A 5619-nucleotide genomic window follows, 5' to 3' on the forward strand; every position below is an offset into this window, starting at 1 on the left:
GCATTAGTCCACTACCCGAGAAGGTGAAAGTCATTCACGATTTCCCTCGTCCTTCGTCCATCAAGCAGCTTCGACGCTTCCTTGGGCTCGTCAATTTCTACAGACGATTCATCCCCAGTGCTGCTGCAATGCTCACACCCCTCACAAACGCATTGCGCGATCTCCCCAAACGCAGCAACAAGCCCATCCCATGGACACCGGGAGACTTCCTTCACTCGTGTGAAAGCAGCACTTGCCAGCGCTACCATGTTAACACATCCCTCATCTGGTCTACCTACCAGTCTTATGGTAGACGCTTCAGATACGGCTGTAGGTGGCGTTTTGCGGCAGTTTTCGCACGGTGAGTGGTACCCCATCGCCTTCTTTTCCCAGAAACTTAAGCCTGCTGAGACACGTTACAGCGCTTTTGGTCGTGAGCTTCTAGCAGCCTACTTAGCGGTGCGGCATTTTCGCTATCTGCTAGAAGGACGTCCTTTCATCCTTTTCACGGACCATAAGCCACTCACATACGCATTCCAGGCCAAGCCTGATCGTCATTCCCCCCGTGAAGTACGTCACTTGGACTACATCTCACAGTTCACTACTGACATACGCCATGTTAGTGGTCACAGCAACACTGTAGCCGACGCACTTTCACGCATACACGTCGACGCACTTCATACATCCTCCGTCGTCAATCTACGGCAGCTCGCCAACGATCAGGAAGACGACGACGAGTGGACGACAACCCAACAGTTACCATCCCTTTCATTCAGGCATCTCCCCCTGCCTGATGGTACTGGTGAGATTTGGTGCGACGTCTCCACTGGAATCCAACGTCCTTATGTTCCCATGTCACACAGAAGGACAGTTTTTCACACACTACACGACATCTCCCATCCTGGAATTCGTGCTACACAGAAGCTCATCTCATCACGCTTCGTATGGCCTAACATGCAACGAGATGTACGCCAGTGGGCCAGGTCATGTGTGGCTTGTCAAAAAGCCAAGGTACATCGCCATGTCAAGGCTCCACTGGGCACTTACACTACTCCAGATGCTCGATTTCAACATGTCCACATCGACATCGTTGGACCCCTCCCCCCCATCGTGTGGATATCAATACCTCCTCACATGCGTAGACCGGTACAGTAGATGGGCAGATGCTATACTAATCCGTGACATCACAGCAGAGACCGTCGTCAAAGCCTTCATACATCACTGGGTAGCCCGGCACGGTGTACCATCTACTGTAACTACAGACCGAGGTCGCCAGTTCGAGTCGTCCCTCTTCAACGAGCTCACTAACACACTGGGCACGACTCACATTCACACCACAGCATACCACCCAGCTGCTAACGGCCTTGTCGAGCGTTTTCATCGACAGCTCAAGTCCTCGCTGAAAGCCCACGACCACAGCGACAAGTGGTATGAACTCCTCCCCATCATTCTGCTTGGTATACGGTCTACCATAAAGGAGGATATTGGATGTACCCCCGCTGAGATGTTATACGGCACGACTCTAGTCCTACCTGGTCAGATGGTCATCCCAGCCACCACCACCACACTAGATGATCCTGCCAACTATGTCCATCGTTTACGTGAGTACATGTCCACTTTACATCCAGCCCACTCACGCAAACAGAACACCACATCTCACATCCCTACACATCTCCACAACTCCACGCATGTTTTTGTCAGACGGGACGGTGTACATCGACCCTTACAGACGCCATACACTGGACCATACAAAGTGCTGCGTCGATATCCCAAGCACTTTACACTAGAGATCAACGGTAAGAGGGAGACCGTCACTATCGACCGCCTAAAGGCAGCCTTCTTCGAAGCCGCACCGGTCCAGCAACCTCCACCCGTCCCCGCCAGAACTCCAGCGACCACACCGAGCGCCCCGCTCACTACACCACGGCAGCAGCAGCAGCAGCAGCCTACGCCAACACAGCCAACGCAACCGCAGCAGCCGACACGGACGACTCGCACCGGTAGGCAAGTACGCTGGCCTGCACGTTACGTTCAATACATGTATTTTGATACCTGAAATCTTCAACCTCTACTTTGTTTACCTTTCATTCATATCGATCGCCTGTTTTTAGTCTTCACTTCATTGACCTTCTACTAGCGATCTGGAAGGGGGCTAAATGTAGCGGTTTTCTACTATGTATCATATTGTCTGGCATTCTGGCTGTTGTAAATTACGCTGTCTGGCGACCCCAGTATTTTGTCAACATCCACGCGAACTTTCTTTGTGCGCCGACACATGACAGGTGCGCACTACATTCTCCGCCTTTGTCATCGTGCCGAGGTACGCGTATTTCGCATTCCAACAGTAGTCGGGTTTTCATAAACACACCCCTTGTTTTGCTGTCACGGAAACAACCTACCAATTAGTGGCGAGTTGTACACCTTCATCAGCCAATTACCACTCTCAAGGCTCCTGTCCGTGACACGTTTTCTCCGATCACGCTGTTTCATTTTTCACACTTCCTCACTTCACGATTAGCTTTCATCCTGAGAGCACGTTCTAATCGTTGGAGTCACTCACGTCCGTATATCACGTCCGTACTTTACATTACTTTCCACGTCTTTTCACGCGGACGATACCTCGCGCCGTGGACTGTCACTTCTTACGGATTTATATACTCAATACGGAATATTACCCTTCCTCGGATTTTATACCTCGCGACATTCGCTCCTTTTTGTATCGCGACTCGCCCTTTCTTCATGCTCTACACTCCAACCTGGGGATTTCCTACGTAGCTGCATTCAACGCGATTCGCGTCGTTACATCGCTGCATCGGGCCTGCTAGCGTGCTGTCGGTGGTGTGCAGACTCTATCAGGGACCTCGCAGTTCTTCGACCCAGCGCTCCAGCGGTGGATTCTACCCTCGCTTGTGCTAGCCGCGGCACCCGGAGGCTACTCCACGCTGTCGCTGGATCATTTGTATATATTTATATGGGACACTGCACTGTCGTCTTCGGACACCCTAAGTGCATTCGGAGTTAGTCCATATCATTTCATATTAGTTCGGGAAGTGCAATACCCATTTCAAGGACACTGTTCACCTCTACTGGTGCCCTGGTGCTTTCTACAGTCCATACACTACTGTACTGTCATACGGCCGGCTACCATTCCTGCTGGTGGTACCTTACTTCAGCCCTGTCGTCCTGTTTGCCATTCGGTGAGTTGTTAGGTATTACATTATAGGCCCGTACCATAATACCTACACGTTCTTGAATGCGTACTTATTCACATAATCTATAAGAATAGCATATGTTTCTTACCAGTACTCAAAGCCTCTAAAACAAGAGCATGCTTCTTACACTTCTAAAGTATACACCATATCTTAAAAACAAAATGTAAGAGGATTTAAGAAGCTGTTTGTATGCATACAAACGAATCCATATTTCTATCTAAAATCTAAAGCGTGTCTTGTAAAAGGGGAATTCGTTTTATAATGACGATGCCAATTGTCTTAAAGTCCTTATCACGACATGTCTTGGAGTTTACGCTTATTGAAAACATGAGATTCTTGGCACGTAGATTACAACTATGGTTTAAAGAGTTAACTGAGATACGCATACCGCGGCGTATACGGGCATTTCGATGAAAACATTTAAATACAAGGTACTGTAAATAATATGAAAATCAAACTTGATACCAGCCCTTATCGGCAACCAATAGAGACTATGGAGGACTGCAGTTATAATTGTGTTCAGATATAATGTTTTGGGTGATACACGCATGCCGACTGATTTGGGATCAATTCGAGTCCCTCGAGCTGAGATTCCGGAACTGCAATGAGCAAACCATTATTATGCATAACAAAGTGACTGAGAATAATGCATGCACCAGTTTCTGTTTCGTTGTTCTATACACAGAAAGTTGTTTCGTTTTCCAGTCCTGTGCAGGCACATAGAGATTTACAGAATTCAATCATCTTTGGCTATAACGCCATGGTCGCGTGCAAAATGAATGCAGCTTATCTAACTTAACCTGTAGTTACTGAATAGGGGACTACTGTATATTCAATTTATACATTATTAATCGGATGATAGAACCTGTCAAAGAGTAAATTGCGGATATCATATACCATTGTCAAATTCACTTTCTGTTCTATACATAGTATCAATGGAATGTTATGAACCACTTCAGCATTACCAAATCATTATCATAATTATTTCCCTGAAACGGCTGCATTTGTATGAGCGGGAAGAGTTTGGCATCATACATAGCAAGAGTCGTGACTACAAACTTAAATACATGTATTATACAAGGTTTTAGGACACTTTGAATCATGCCCCCCCCCCAAAAAAAACAACAACAACAACAACAACAACAAACAACAAAACCAACAGCTTAGTGAAATGTTGTACAATGTATGCCCTACTTCCATTAACCTATGATCTTTGACCTTTGAATACATGGCCCGCATTTTTTCAACGAATAGGCATTTGGATGCAACGTATGTATCATATAAAAGAAAAAATGTTTTAGGAAAATACATTTAACCACTTCAGAAATAATTATGGAACAAATAGCAAAATATTGACACGTTCACTTCTTCCGTAATGACATGACAGAAAACTTTCCTCACCGAATCGTTCTGCCGTAATTCATGAGCAAGTCATGGATATATACTTAGTTCGATTAAAAGTATACATGGAGTCATTGCAAAAGTATCTAATGAAAAGTATGCTTCAGAACTACATCATTGTCATTTATTCTATAACACTAATAATATAGAGCTATTTGTCCGCCATATTGCCTAACAGGTCGTTGTCCTCCTACCACGTTTGTTTAGCAAATAAGGCACAGAATTTAATTTTGCACTTGTTGCCAAAGACTCTAATCTTCTTTACCGCTATTCTCAGACATGTATGCTGGTGCTGTATGAATTAGAAAGGGAAGCTTACAAATATTCACCATCTAACAAGGCAAAAGCGAAGTTATGTCTCGTCCACGTATCGACTTTGTGATTACAGAGATTTTCAAATGGTATAGTTCATTGACTTTTTGACTGTTGACGTAGTCGGACTTCACCAATATTAATACTTGACAGCAATCATTAGATTGCTGTCAATGGAGACGGACGTGGATCGCTAACTCTCTCCGATAGTGGCCACCGCCCCACTTCTTCTTACCCAAATCCCTGACGAAGCTGTACCGCTTAACCCTATGTTTTTCTCATTTTGATAGTCTATCAAAAACTGTTGACTCTCGTTGAAACGAAGTTTCCAAGGAAAGCTGAAAATTCCCAAATTTGAACAGTTTCATCGTTCTCAAGGTGCTGTATTGCAAAAATGGCGAGCCGCACTACGCGACAAACCAGCAAGGATAGAGTGCCCACTACCCAACATGCCCTGGGAGAGGTGAGCCAGCGACCCCAAGATAGCGGTAATGCCGAACCTACCGAGCCAACGCTAGCAGACATTCAGCGAAGCATAACTAGCTCATCATCAACTGTGTGTGCTAAGCTTGATGCACTCTCACAGGAGATTGGCACTATCAATAAAAAACTTTCTGAACGGGAAGACTCTACATCGATGAACTCCGCCAGGCTCGACGAACTTGAGAAAAAAAGGCTTCCAGAGGTAGAGAAAAAAACGGCGGAAGAAATCTCT

This window comes from Diadema antillarum, unplaced genomic scaffold (assembly GCF_040938485.1).
Source record: "Diadema antillarum isolate AM-2024a unplaced genomic scaffold, OU_Dant_1.0 scf00000014, whole genome shotgun sequence".
NCBI classification, from domain to species: Eukaryota; Metazoa; Echinodermata; class Echinoidea; order Diadematoida; family Diadematidae; genus Diadema; species Diadema antillarum.